The sequence below is a fragment of the Mus caroli genome, unplaced genomic scaffold (assembly GCF_978045245.1).
Source record: "Mus caroli unplaced genomic scaffold, Mus_caroli_1 scaffold_6, whole genome shotgun sequence".
NCBI classification, from domain to species: Eukaryota; Metazoa; Chordata; class Mammalia; order Rodentia; family Muridae; genus Mus; species Mus caroli.
In genome coordinates, this window is record NW_028227261.1 from 126,172,488 (window position 1) to 126,188,725 (window position 16,238).

The following is a 16,238-nucleotide window of genomic DNA, read 5'->3' on the forward strand; positions in this document are numbered from 1 at the left end:
AACTAGCATGTAAAATAAGAGGCTGTATTGTAACCTTGTCGTCGTACATGTTCATCTTACTCTTTGTTCATGTTCATCAGTATTTTGCTCTCTTTTTTCACATCTCCCCACACATGTTCTCTTTCAGATAGTACTTTTCTTTCATGTACACACACACATACACACACACACAGAGTCAGATAAAGTAAGGTAACATGAAATCTCATAATAATTTTGATTTGTATTTTATGATGTCAAAGGAAGTTGAATACTTTTCCACATTTATTAGTTATCTGTACTTCCTGTAAATGTGGGTCTTTTGCCCATTCATTCATTGAATGGATGGCTTGTTTAGTTATTATTTTTATGGTGAACATTTAACATTCATTACATTAAAAGTCTTTAGAGAATATGTTATCTGTAAGCATATTTGCTATAATATACTGCAGAACTTTTTAATAATTTCTCCTATAAATTTGTATTAGTCAGGTTGCTCCAGAAGAACAGAACTGATAGAATGATACATATATATTTATGTGTGGGTCTCTCTGTGTATGCCTGTTTGTTCATGTACATAAGTATATGCATGTGTGCATGTGTGTGTCTTTGTGTGTGTGCTTTTTATTTTAATGTTTTACATGCTGTAACAAGCTAGCCAAGCATAAATTTACCAGCAGAAGCTCCAAGAATCCATTATTGTTAAATCCACAAGGCTATATGTATCAGCTAGTCTTTAGCATATGCCAATATCCTGAAGAAGTAGGCTTTAATGCTAGTGAAGGAGTAAATTTCCTAGTGAGAGCAACAGCAAGAAGACAAAAAGAGAACAAACCCCATTTTCTCATCTTTCATAAAGACTCCAGCAGAAGGTATGGCCCAGAATAAAGGTGTATCTTCTCACCTCAATAATGTGAAATAGAGGTTGTTCTTCCCACATCAAATTATTTAACTAAGAAAAACTGGAAACAATCTATATGTCCCTCAACTGAAACACTAATAAAGTAAATGTGATTAATTTACACAAGGGAATACTGCTCAGCTATTTAAAAAAGGACAGCATGAATTTTCCAGGCAAATGTATGGAACAAGGAAATATTTTGAGTGAGATAACTCAAACCCAAAACATGAATTGTGTATACTCACTTGTAAGTGGATATTTGCCATAAACTACAGGATACACATGCTATAATCCACAGACCCAAAGAAGCCTAATAACAAGGAGGGTGAAAGAGAGGCTGGTTTAATCTATGTCAGAAGGGAAAATAAAATATATATTGGAAGTGGGTAGAGGGAGAGAACTAGATTGGAGACTGGATGGGGAAGGAGCAGGTGAGTGATCAGGGATCAGGTGTATGGAGAGCAGGGTAGAGAACAGGTTGGATACCCGAGTTTGTGGGAGACCCCAGAGTGTGTATGGGGGCAAATCCCACTGAGACTCTTAGCAGTGGGGGATATGGATCCTGAAGTGATCACTTCCTTTAGCTAGACAGTACTCCTAGCAGAGGAAAAAGGGCAGAAACAAACCCATAAAACCTTTGATGCAAAATGTGTCCTGCCTACAAGATATGCAGAGACAAAGATAGAGCAGACACAGAGGGACTGACCAGCCAATGACTGGCCCAAAATTGAGACCCATCTCATGAACAAGAAGCAATCACTAATACTGTTAATGACACTCCCTTATGCTTGTAGACAGCAATGTAACATAACTGTCCTCTGAGAGAGTTCATCCAGAAGTCAATGAAGCACATTCAGAGACTCACAGCCAAACATTAGATGGAGCTCTGTAGTCTTGTGGAAGAGTTGGGGTAAAGATTGAGGGACACAGAAATGGAAATGGACATGGATTTCACAGAAGGACAAACAAAGTCAACTAATTGGACTCTTGGGTAGACTGAACCACTAACCAAAGAACTAGCATGGGCTAAACCTAGGCCTCCTGCACATATATATAGCAGATATGCAGCTTGGTCTTCATGCAGGTCTCCAACAATTGGAGCAGAGGATATCCCTGACTCTGTTGCCTGCCTGTGGATCAAGTTCCCCTAACTGGCCTACAGTTGTATGGCCTCAGTGGGAGAGGATGCACCTAGTCCTACACTGTCTTGATGTGTGTGTATTGGGATGGGGCGGGGGTACCTAAGGGAAGAAGGCAGAGGAGGAGGAGAGTGCAAATGGAGGAGAATGTGTGTGTGTGTGTGTGTGTGTGTGTGTGTGTGTGTGTTACTGGGTAGAGAGGGGAGGCTGATATTGAGACATAAAGTGAATAAATAAATAAATTTCAAAAAATGCTTCACAGATGTTATTTGACTTTTATTCAATCCTAGATAGAGTCAAATAGAGAATGGAGAATAGCCATCATGACTATCCTTTTAGTAATGAAATTACCTCTATCAGACCCTCAGCCCTGGCTCCTAAAGCTGTGGTAACAGCCATCCTAAGAAGAGAATCTCTAAGAGAAATTTATTTCTCTAAGAAATTACTGTCTTAAGATTCCATGTAAGAGTTACTCCATGTGAGTGACACATGTTAACAGAGATCCAGCATGCATTGCTACCACATTTCTATCATTTCTTTAGGAAGGCCTGAAGAAGTTGATTTCATCCTGGCACTCTTGAATAATGCCATAAATAGGGGCATAAAGATATTTCTTTGGCATATTTACTTCATTTATTTTTATGTGTTCCCAATACTAGGATTTCTGGATAATATAGCATCTATATTTTCTTTTTTTATAGTTGCTATTAGAAATTATTTTTCTTTCTAATTTTTTCACTGTTTTTCTGTTTTTTTTTATTGTATTGTTTAAAATTTGCATTTCAAATGTTTTCCCCTTTCCAGGTCTCCCCTTTGGAAATCCCTATCCCTTTCCCCCTCCTCCTGGCTCTATGAGGTGCTCCCCAACCCACGTACATTCCTACTTCTGCCTTTCCACCCTGACATTCCCCTAGACTGGGGCATCAAACACCCTCAGGCCTAACTGCCTCTCCTCCCACTGATGTCCAACAAGGCCATCCTCTGCCACATATGCAGATGGAGCCATAGGTCCCTCCATGTGTATTCTTTGGTTGGTGGTCCAGTCCCTGGAAGCTCCTGGTGGTCTTACCTGTTGACACTTGCTCCTTTCATGTGGTTGCAAACCCCTAAAGTCCTTTAGTCCTTTCTCTAACTCCTCCATTGGAAACCCTAGGTTCAGTCCAATGTTTGGCTTTAGGCATCCACCTCTGTATTTGTCAGACTCTGGCAAAGCCTCTCATAAGACAGCCATATCCGGCTCCTGTCAGCAAGCGCTTCCCAGCATCTACAGTAGTGTCTGGGTTGGTGACTGTATATGGGATGGATCCCCAGGTTGGGCAGTCTCTGGATGGCCTTCTCTTCAGTCTCTACTCCACACTATGTCTCTATACTTCCTCCTGTGAGTATTTTGTTTCCCCTTCAAGGAAGCACTGAAGCATCCACATGAACCCCGATACTGCTTTATTGAGAATAGGTACCAGCATACACATCAACAACTATTTTCATTTATTTACATTGTTTTCCAGATTTATTTTGTAGTCATTCTGAACATTGTCATCCTATAGGAATGAGGTGTTATCCTATTATGGTTTTGATCTTCATTTCTGTGATAATTAGTGATAGTGTACCATGTGATAATCCATATGCCTTATTTTGACAATTTTCTATTCAAGTCTTTGCCCCATTTTCCTTGCTACTATGTTTCTTTGTTCCTTATACAGAAAGCAGTTATCAAAGTGTTTGATTATAAAAATATTAAATACATGTTTGTATATTTGATATTATCACTTATATCATACCTCAAATTTGTTTACTTATGAAAACAATCAAACCCTCATGGAATACATATTTGGGGACTTTTCAGTGAGACATAATATGTCAAGAAGATAAAGAGGGAAAGAATAATTGAAAAACATAAATAAATAAAATGAAATCCAAAAGCAAGCCATATTACTGTAGGCTAAGAACTAGCAAAAGCTCCTCCTTAGAAGCAGGTCTTATTTTGACTGTCTTTCTTTTCTCCCTTCATTATGACTTGTGGAATCCAGAGAATGTCTTAGCTTGGGACATAGGTATAACTAAAGGAATCAAGGAAAAAGAAAAACCAGCACTCACCTCTACTACTTCAAATGTTAGAAGTAGATATGGAGCGTGTGGGGTCAGGGGTTAATATATATATATATATATATATATATATATATATATATATATATATCCTTTACTAAATGATAAGAGTATTTTCTTTTTCTGAGATACTTAAAATTCTCCAGATAATGATGTACTTTTCCATTGGTGACATATAATGAATTTGTGTTCAGGAATGTATTAAAACTTTTCTGCACATTATACAAATGACACTGTCCAAGGAAAGGAGTATCAAAAATTTTTGATAATTTGCTTTTATAGTTATATTGGACATGTTTTAGCTCCGGAAAGGTAAAACAAGTTAGTCTTTTAAGAAACTTTGGGATAATGAAATTATTTGTCTAATTTTGGAAGGAACAGAAATGCACTGAGAAAGCACGCCTTCTCCTTGAACTATTGCTTTTCTTTGTGCTGAGCCATGGAGAATATGCTGAGGTTCAGCGCTGGGTTTTTTTCCCCCTAATGATATTATGGGAAATCAGCTGAACTATTGCACAGGGAATTCCAGAGTCATGACAGAACTTTTCTCTGTACAGAAAAGAAAAACCCAAAACAAAAATATGATTTCCTAACTAAAGTAGAATTTTCAATCAAAACGATGTTGAAAAATCACTGAAGATAAAAAATCCATGGACCTTGGTGGATGGTTTGAGTTTTTCCAAAGTTACCTGAAAATGCAGTAGCAGCTATGTCTCTGGCCTATCAAATTTATCTGCTTTTACCTGTACCCACCATCGATTTAATTTTCAATTTCCCCACCTTCTCTCCTTTGCAAGGGGGTATGTTGGTATAAGTTTTCACACTTACAAATACATTTGCTAGATATTTTGCCAGGTGTTTCTCGTTACATCCTCCAGTTTCTTTTCTCTACTTTGTGTGAAGCCTCTATATCTAGAATTTGTTTTCCTTCGCAAAGACACACAAAGTATTTTCTACTTGATTAAACACTTTTTTTTTTGCTCCAGTTACATTTCCAATGACAGATTATACAGCCAGTCATCAAAAATCCCCCCACCCCTGCCCTGTTTAGTTTAAACTTTGGTAATCCAATGAGAATTGAAACAGAAAAACAAGACAAGAAAAACAGATACAGTAAGTGGAAGCAAGGAAGCTTGCCCCTTCACCTACAGCTCTCATACCACAGAGGATACCAGGGTTTCAGTTATGTTTGGGCTCTGAGCAGCTGTGAGTTTCAGTGTGTGAATTTCCAGGTTGAAAGAACACAGCTGAATGGACTAAACATAGCATAGAAGAAATCACAGATTGTGAGATAGCATACAGAGAATACTAACTGGATTAATGAAGTCAAGGAGGTTTTCTTGAATAACTTAATACTGAGTTTGGAAATAAATAATATAAAGAGTAAAAGAGGAGATATAAACAGCCTGACATACTACAGTAATTTGGGCAAATGGTGAATTTGAATGGGGATATGTGGTTTGGAATATATCATGCACATATTTCAATGCTGATCACATTTTGATGTTCCTGTTCTGTTATTTAATTCTCTCACTGTCTTTTTTGGAGGAAATTTTATCTCCTACAGAAGATGTCTCTCTTTACTCTATGAAAATGTTTTTCTGCCACCTCTTTGATAATAGCTCTCCATCTTTAAGTTTTATTTTTATTTCTTTTCAGAATATCTTATAGCATGTCAGAAAAAAACAATACCTATGCAATTAATTACTATTCTCCCCCCCCCTTTTTTTGCTCTTTGCAATACCCAGTATAAACACTTAAAGATTCATTTACCATGACTGTGTGGTTCAGGAATTTGATCTTGGTCCCCAGGGATAGCTTATCTCTATTCTGTACAATATTGGCTAAGCTTACTCCTTTCAGGCAGCCACTAGGCAAGAGGGTTAAACAAAACTCCCTTTATTTATCAGGGACTACAGGACAGGCTGCTGGCTTGGCTCTATCCTCTTGGCCTTTTTCCAGAAAGACAACTCAAGTTACTCTGTCCAGAGTCATAGGCAAACAGATGAATGAATGGAGCAGTAGCTATGTCTCTGGCCTATCATGAAGTTATTTCAATCATAGGCTATTTGTTACACTAGCTCTGAGGCTAACTTGGATTGAGAAGGAATGATTCCAGTTTTTCACATGAAGAGCTTCATGTCCATATAGAAAATAAGAAATTTGCAGTCACCTCCATTGAACTGGTTACTATTCTTCCCAGAATCAAAATTTCCCACAGTCATCCTTCAGTTACTTCACTTCAGGAACATATGTGTTACTTCTAATTGCATGTACATTGAGATAATATCAAGTAACAAAATCACATCTCTAATCCAGAATTTTTCAAGTGAGTTCTGTCAGTACCATTTTTACGTGTGTGTGTGTGTGTGTATGTGTGTGTGTGTGTTTGTGTCCTAGGATCACAATTATCCTGAGACCAAACACTTCACCAATCTTATCTTCCTCTGTTTCCCCACTCTCATGGTGATTACACTACTCTAGAAATGTCCTTACCTAAGGACTAAGATGAAATTGGTTTGAGTTTTATAATCCTGTTTTGCTGTCAGATGGAAACAGAAAGAAACTTGAAAACCGAGTCCATGCTAGCTATAGTATGGAGTAGATAATTTAGCTTTTCTGATATTGTTTAGTCTTCAATTTAAAATAACTTAAATAATGAGATAAGCATATTAGGGAACTTGCAGAATTTTGCTATGAAAACACTTCCCAGAAAACCTAAAGATGGTAAACTCTAACTAGATACTGATTTATAACTAAGCAAAGCTTAGATTTTGGATGCTTTTAAGTATTATGTATTTTTGATAATATTAAAAATACTACATTTATTTATTTATTTATTTATTTATTTATTTATTTATGTGCATGTGTGTGTGTGTGTGTGTGTGTGTGTGTGTGTACTGAGTATATAATCCAATGTTTATGTATGATAGGTAAGCACTGTATGATGAAGCTATTGCCATGCCTCATTCATAAAGAGAATCTTAGACTTGAACTCATTAGCCCATTTGGTATAGTAATGAACATTAATAGTAAGATTCCTTCCCTAAAGTTTGACAGATCAGTGTGTTATTTTTTGAAAATAAGTTTTTTTGTTATAATCTGCTTAATAGACATCTTGTATCTCTTTCTTGGCTACCTGTTCTTTTGAAAAACATGAGAAATGAAATGTAAAATATTGTACTGAATGTTCATAATTTGGTTCTTTGAGTCAAGTGATACATAAAATTTTAAACTGTAAAACACACTTTTTTCTTCTAATCGATGAAGTCAGATTCAGTTTAAATTTGAGCCTTGAACTCATTGGCACAAGGATATATATATTAAACATAAGTCCAATAGCCCAGGCTCTGAGACCAAGAATTGATAAATGAGAATTGATAAATGGGACTTCATGAAACTGAAAAGATTGTGTAAGGCAAAGGACACAGTCAATACAACAAATTGGGAACCTATAGATTGGGAAAAAAGTCTTCACTAACTCCACATCCAATAGAGGGCTAATATCCAAAATATATAAAGAACTCAATAAGCTAACCTCCAAAATACCAAAAAAAAATTGAAAATTGAAAATGGGATAGAAAGCTAACCAGAGAACTCACAACAGAGGAATCTTGAACGGCTGAGAAGCACTTAAAGAAAAGTCCATAGTCATCAGGGAAATGCAAATCAAATGATCTTGAGATTCCACCTTACACCAATCAGAATGGCTAAGATCAAAAACTCAGGAGACAGCACATGCTGGTGAGGATATGGAAAAAGAAGAACACTCTTCCATTGCTGGTGGGATTACAAACTGGTAAAAGCACTCTGGAAATCAATCTGGAAATTCCTCAGAAAATTGGACATACATCTATCTAAAGACCCAGCTTTACCACTCTTGGGCATATACCCAAAAGATGTCCCACCATACCACAGGGACACATGTTCCACTATGTGCATAGTGGCCTTACTTGTAATACCCAGAAGCTAGGAACAACACAGGTGTTCCTCAAATAAAGAATGGGTACAGAAAATGTAGTTCATTTACACAGTGAAATACTATTCAGCTATTAAGAACATCATGAGTTTGCGACAAAAGAATGGAACTAGAAAATATCCTGAGTGAGATATCTTGTGGGACCATAAAAGGCAGCCCATTTTCTGGTCGAGCTAGGTTTACACCCTGGAGACCCAGTAGATTAATCTGCAAGGAACTGAAGTCCCATTTGCCATGCTCCTAGACACCAGGCTCCTTACACCATGAGGCTACAGCGCCATAATTCTGTGGCCATCAGTCATGTAGGCAATGTCCCAAGCTCCTGGTATTCTGTCTCGACTCCACCCCCACAGTTACCAACCAATAGTCAAGTATGCTCCTCCCCATAGTTACCTGGCAACAGCCAGGTAGGCACAGCCCACTATAAAAGGGGCTGCTTGGCTCTCCTCCCTCTCTTACTCTTACTCCTGCTCCCCATTCATTTCTCTCTTGCCCTCTTGCATCCCCTCTCTTCACATTCCCTTTCCTTCTCTCTCCGCTTGGCCATGGTGGGTCTCTACTTCCTTACTTTATCCATCTCTACCTTTCTACAATAAACGCCGTAAAACCATGAACTGCCTCTTTTCATCAGGATCCGCCATGCTGGAGCAATAGAGGTCTTCCCCTAAACAGCCAAGTTTCTAATCTCCCCCGGGGGGAACTCTCTGCATTCCCAGACACCAAGCCAAGCTGCTCACCTGACTCTCCTTCCCACAGGACCTGACGGAGCTCCCTCCTCCTGCCCTTTTCCTCTCTGCCCTTGCCTAGATCTGCCCACAGGCCCACACTCCCTTCTTAGTTCTTCCTTGGTAATCAGGGGCATCTGGGATGTCTGAGAGCATGAGAACCTATCATCCTTGGCCTCCATGCAGGTCCAGGAATGCTGAGCCAATTCCTGCAGGTCCATGGGACCCTCAAACTGTGACTCCCCACTCCAGTGTGGGGTCCTGTGTCTTCTCACAGCATGACACCTGCCCTGCAGTGGTGTGGGGTGCACAGTAAAGCTTCTAGTGCCTGCCTCTATTAGTGGCCCTAGCTGGGAATGAAGGAGCCACTTGAATGGGAGAGGGAAGGGGGAAGGGAACAGAGGAACAGGATTATATATTGGGGGGACAGGAGAAAAGCCCAGAGGATCAGCAAAATGAATGGAAATAAGTAACCTATGAAGGAGGGAAGTGGGGAGACCCTCTAGAAAGCATCAAAGACCAGAGAGCGGTAAGACTGTTGGGACTCAATGGGAGTGACCTTAGATGAAAAGTCCAAGGGTGTAGACTCAAAGAGTCCACCTCCAGTATATAGGCAGGGCCTCAAGAGGGATGGTATTACTAACTCACAGTCAAAATTTCTGACCCAGAAGTGTTTCTGCCAAAAACAAAAACAAAAACAAAAACAAAAACAAAAACAAAACAAACAAACCTGCAGGACAAATAAGAAGAAGAGACTGAGGGATAGACAGTCCAGTGACTGGCCCAACTCACATTCATCACATAGGGAGATCCCAAGGCCTGACACTTTCATTGATGCTATGGTGTGCTTAAAGACATGAGCCTAGCATGGCTGTCCTCTGAGAGACTTAACGAGCAGCTGACTGAGACAGATGCAGATGTTTACACACAACTATTGGACTGATGTTGGGGGCACTATGGTTGAATTAGCAGGAGGATGGAATAATCAGAAGAGAAGGGTAACTCCATAGGAAGACCAGTAGTCTCAACTAACCAGGACCCCAGCGAGCATTCAGACACTGAGCTACCAACCAGGCAGCATTCGGGAGCTAGTCAGAGGCCATTGTCACATGTATAGCAGAGGACTGCCTGACCTGGCCTCAGTGAAAGAAGACTTGCCTAATCCTCAAGAGGCATGAGGCCACAGGGAGCAGGGTGGGGGGCTGGTTGTGGAGAGCATCCTCTTGGAGACAGGAGGGAGGAAAAATGGTTTGAAGAACTGTAGTAGAGGGGATAAGGAGTAGGTAATGGCTGGAATTTAAATACATAAAATTATAAAAAATAAATAAAATAAAAATTTATAAAAGTAGAAAGTGATATTGCCTGCAAGCATTTAATCCCAGCAATCTGGATGCAGAGGCAGGGTGATTTCTGAGTTCTAGGCCAGTGTAGTCTACATAGTGAGTTATAGGACAGCCGGAGCTTCACAGACAATCTCTGTTTCAAAAGAAAGAAAGAAACAAGAAAAATAGAAAGGAAAGAAAGAAAGAGAGAGGGAAGTATGGATGGAAGGAAGGGAGAAAGAAAAAAAAGAAGGGAAAGAAGGAAAGAGAGGAAGAAAGACAGACAGAAAGAAAGGAAGAAAGACAGACAGAAAGAAAGGAAGAAAGACAGACAGAAAGAAAAAAGAAGAGAACAAAAGAGATGAAGAAAAGATTATACACTGATATATCCTTTTTGCCTTCTCAAATATATATTATGATTTTTTTATTTCAAACTTTCATTTGAGTCTATTAATAAATTCTTTTATTAATGAAACTAAAACAACCCCCTCCCAAAAAAAACCACTAAAACCTTGTAACAAAGATGACTATCAACAGCATCACATCAGTGACAAGATACAGTCTGTAATCTTAACATTAGCTCTGCTTCCTAGGGTTCTGGATCCAGGCAGGTATGCAAACATCATAAACTGTCTTGATCTCCAGCAGAAGTATGTACGTTTATAATCTTTTTTGTTCCAAACTTCCCAGAACACTCATTCAGTTGCATGTGGTGATTGGAGTAAGAGGATCCTAGAACTCAGGTCAAATAATTTTTCTTCTTAAAGTAGCCATTGTTTGTTAAGGGGAGAACAAAGGAATATCAGTACCTCACACATTAACTTTAAAATTTGAACCAACTCAGATCTGGATGCTTTTTAGTATTTTTGTTTGAAATACCATCCTGTCTCAGTGGCAAGATCGTCTTTCCTGACACCAGCTTTGCTTTAAGAAGCCCTTGAATGAAGAATTATAGTCATGTGTTTTGGATGTGGCTCAGAGATTTGTTAGAACTAGAAGATCTGAATTTGATATACAGTGATAATGTGACTGATGTATTTAGCTTAATCTTGGGTAGCCTCATTACCAAAAAAAAAAAAAAAAAAAATCTTTAAAATTCCCACTCTGTTTCAATATAATGCCTTAGAAAATTTTTGTAAGAATTGGCGCATGCCTTTATTCCCAGCACTCGGGAGGCAGAGACAGGTGTATTTCTGAGCTCGAGGCCAGCCTGGTCTACAAAGTGAGTTCCAGGACAGCCAGGGCTATACAGAGAAACCTGTCTTGAAAAACAAACAAACAAACAAACAAACAAACAAACAAACAATAAAACAAAAAAAGAATTTATCTGGATTCTTTTAAGGTATTCCACACTATTAATGTTTTATTTTCATTAATAATCATTAACAAATTTTAGCAGATCTTCAAGGGGGTGCTCATATTTCTTCTTTACCAGAAAACTAGCAACAAGGAAAGCATGATTTGGGTTTTAAGATTTCACTTCACAGTGCATTACAAGAAACTTTCTCACTCTATTTTTAAGACAGAAAAACGGAGGACTTTCTGTTATCCACTGATCATGAATCAACTCCCTCTACTCTTATTACTTTGAATTGTAATTTCAATACTTTCTAATAGTTCCTCCTACAGAAAAATCATGCTTCTGTCTGAATCACATCCATATCACTCAAACACTCAATAAAAGGAAAACAGTTTGAGCAGTACCATAAAACTAAGTAAATCTACTTTTAGACAGATAGATAGGTAGGTAGGTAGATAGATAGATAGATAGATAGATAGATAGATAGATAGATAGATAGATGCATACATACATACATACATACATACATACATACATAAACATACATGCATAGATACATAGATAGAGACATAGAAAACAGAAATATGGATACATAAGTAGATGATAGATGATAAGATGAGTAGGGAGATAGATAAATACATAGATGATACATAAGTAGATAGATGATTAAACCTTTGAACAAGCTACAAACGATTTTACTATTGACAGTCATCAGAATATCCATGTTTATGTTCATTCTATACATCCTCATTCTCAGGGCTGGTACAAAAAGTTTAAGATGCTATCTGTTTATGTAGTAAGTTACAGTATAGGAATAGTATCATGGACTATGGGGAAAACCCTTTATAAATGTGTATAAACTATAATGAATATTCACACATGAACAGATGTTTTACAATATACTGGACAACAAATGGCAAATCAAACAAACAAATAAGATTAAAGCAATAGTAACAAAATATACCTTTTGATTCCAAATGGAAATACTCTCTCTACTCCTTAAGGATATGCTTTAACTAGTTGTCAGTCAGTAGCTGAGCTCATACATGTGCAAATGTAAACAAATCACAGAGAACTGCTTTTTAATGGTTCTATCCAAAGTATATTGCATTCTGTTTGCCTCTGTCTCTGTCTGTCTCTCTGTGTCTCTGTCCCTCTCATAGAATAAATCATAAAGTTTTTTTGATGTGCCTTACGGTTTTTCATTTTACTATTGCTTTACTTCATATATCTTCATGAATGTGAATGCTTGTTCACACGTATGGAGGCCTATCAGTATGTGGGCATGTGAATGAATGCACATAGGGAAGCAAGAGGCTGATGTATGTCCTGCATGTAGGTCAGCATATAGAAAATATCCTTTTCTGATGAAAATACAGGTGTCTCTTTGCCTGAACCACATCTGAAAGCCTAGGCTGATCTCTGATTCTTCCAGGCTGGTTGGCTATTCTCTATTTGTTTCTATTGGTTTGTTTTACCCACTCTCCTTCCAGGCTTCTAGGCACATCTGAGGGTCTTACAGAGCCAAACACTGGTGCTCATGCCTTCGTGACAGTGCTTTATTGTGTCATTGCCCCACTCAGTAGTTTTAAGACAATTCTCTGACAATAATTTAATGGCCTAAGATGTTTATTTAGTGTGAACATCAGAATGTTTTTAATAGTTGATAGGAAAAGAATGGTCTTCTTGTACAGTTATAAATAGGATATGAAAACAATAACATTCTGCTCATACTAATAAAATGGGTACAATGAACAACTGTAAACACTAAATAAGATAAGGTTGATGTTTGGCCACATTGAAAGTCACAGAGTTAGATATTAGGTGTACCTAACATATATCAGGTTGAATAATTGTGATGGCATGAAAAAATTTGGAGAATATTTGGAAAAGAGCAATTTAAGTTATATTTATAAATGAAAAATAATTTGTCAGTTCAGGTGATGAAGGAGGTACAAACGGAAAAAAAATCCCGCTTGACTGAAAAAAACAAGGTTCTTCTCAGACTATTTTAGACTAAGAGATTTTAGAGACTAAAGATTTAAGATACTTATAAAAGAATAGATTGTAATAGTTGAAATAGTAAGGATGAATAAGGATATCAATTGGATTCTACTCAATGTGAGAAAAATCTGGCAGTATTTCAAAAGTAATGGTGGTGAAAACCATATGTGCAAGAAGAAAGAATTCTGAGGATTTTCTTTTTTCTTTTTCCAATTTTTATTAGGTATTGAGGATTTTCAACCCAGGAATATTTAGCTCATGTGGAAATGAAGGTCTCTGGGACAGCCACCTATTTCACAGGACATAAAGATCTGTCATGGTGGGAAGAAACAGATCAGTCTCCATATTTTTGGTGTGAAGATGTATGCTTCATGAGATTAGTAATAGCCTATTATTATATTATTCTTTATCATGCTATAAAATATTCATAACCTCATGCCACAGAAGAAACAGTACCAAAAGAGAGAAAAAAATTCCAGCACCAATGAGCTCAAGCAGTAATGCCAAAGGCAAAAAGAAGACAGTAGAATGATTTTAATCTGTATTTAAAACAAACATTCATGGTTATACAAATAGGAAGAAAATACATTACCACCAAGCACCATTTTTAACAGATCTATGTATGGCATAAATATGGTGATTATGTGAATATTTAGCATGTAATTATTCATTACTGACTAGTTTTGTTCTCACTTTGTAAAAATGAATCCATTCAATGTGGAGAGATATTGATTACATTCAGATTAATTATTTTCTCAGGAATAAGTGTTTATGAACACTCTCTCACAGGGTTTTCATAGTATGGACATTTTTTTTTGATGTTGCTGTCTACAATTGCTTTGAATCAGAGATCAAAGGGGTCCCAATGCAGATATAACAGACCAATATTGTTCTTTCTTAATAAAACTTTACAATGAAGTCCATTTTATTTGACCCTAGTTTCTCTGAAACCATCTACTGTAGCTGCTTGAAATCTTGCTTCATGAGTGATTCACCTTATAACCCAAAATAGCTTTGAGTCTGTATTGTAGAGTTATCCAATTCTATACGAAGGGCATCTGAGAAGACTTGCTTTACACTTGCCGAGTACATAGTAAAGCAGATCTTTTGTTCTGAGTTTTGACTTTCAGGTCTCCTTCTTTAGTAATCTTTCAGACTCTTGAACATGCTGAAATTGAATGTTAAGAGTATTGATCTAGTCTGATCATGTTGCCATCATTACTAGGGGAATTAATAACAGATGTATCGTAAAAGTAACTTTTATTAGACAGACATAATAATCATCTAGGAGGCTTACTGCTGACTGAACTCACTCTTTCTAGCTCTTTTAGCTCAGCTCTTTAGGCTCAAAATCTCTCTCTCATTCTGTCAGATCTCCCTCTGATTCATCACTTTTTCTATGGCTGCTTCCCTCTATAAAGTAACCTAAATTTCATTGTTTTGGATTAAAGTTATGTAAAAAGGGCCTGCCTATATTCCACCTAGAGGATTAAAGATAGGTGGTGTATCTGAATTCTAACAGGATTACACAGACCTAGACAGTCTTTGGATGTGATCCTTGCCAAACCAGCCATGATGCTAGACTAAATTTCCTCTACATCTTCTATTGTGATGTAAGTAGTAATAGAATAGCTGACATTTGAAGGCTTCTTTTATAAATAGGCAAGAAATAAGCATTCATACACAATTTACTATAATTCTTTTCTTGTAAGTCACAATCCAAGCTTTATTTCTTTATACATACATATATTTTTAATTAAAATATAATTATATCACCTTCACCCTTCTGCCCCATCCAGGGCCTCTCAAGTCCTCTTGATTAAAGTTATTTGACTGATTGAATTCCTATTCTCATGATCATGTCTACTTCATGGTTTTGTTTAAGCAGCCATTAAAGGAGACTGTTTTGCAGCAGACTCCTTACATTTTTTTTACATTTTCCTACCACCTCTTTAATTATATACCTGAGCTATTGGTGCTGTGATGTAGATGTGTCCATTGCAACTTGGTTCCCAAAACCTATTTATATCTGGATTGTGTTAAGGTGTTTTGTTTTTTTTTTTTTTTTTTCTTGATGGTCTCCATTTTGTAAAAAGAAGCATCTTTGATGAGGAGTGGTACCTACACTAACCTGTGGGAATAGGACAGCTGTCCTGGTGCTACTGCACCCCACCATGAAGTGAAGCCAGAGGGCAGGACCCTACCCCAGTCCACCTGCCACACAGCCTTGCTTTCCTGCTACTGGAATGCTGGTCTTTGGCTTCCAACAACTACTGATTACTGTGTTTTCCCTTACTGGCTGGTGTAAATGCTTCCTTGGATCTGAAAGAGTGACCACTGAGCATCAGGCATAACTCTGGTGTCCTTGGGTGGAGGAATCCCCAGTCACGATTACAGCTATGGCTGGCCCTTCTTGACCACTCACCACAGACATCTTTCCTTGTACTAGGCTTCACTTTTTCTCCAGTCATAGTTCTCTCTCTCTCTCTCTCTCTCTCTCTGTCTCTCTTATAAATCTCCTGGTACCAGGTAACCCATGATTGCTTGGGAGCTTTGCCCTCATTGGGCTTTCTGTTGTGATCCCTGACTAGCCTCATGATGGCCTGGACAGCCAGCTTGTACCAACACATTCTAGTCCATCTGTGTCCTTGGATGCCTTGGCCCAGGCCAGTGACTCCTCACCCATGGGAACTGTATCATTATTCTTACCTCCAGGCTCCCCACTGGGATGCCTTTTGAGATCTTCAGACCCCCTACACCTAGTGCATGCCTTAAAGGCTTCTAAACTT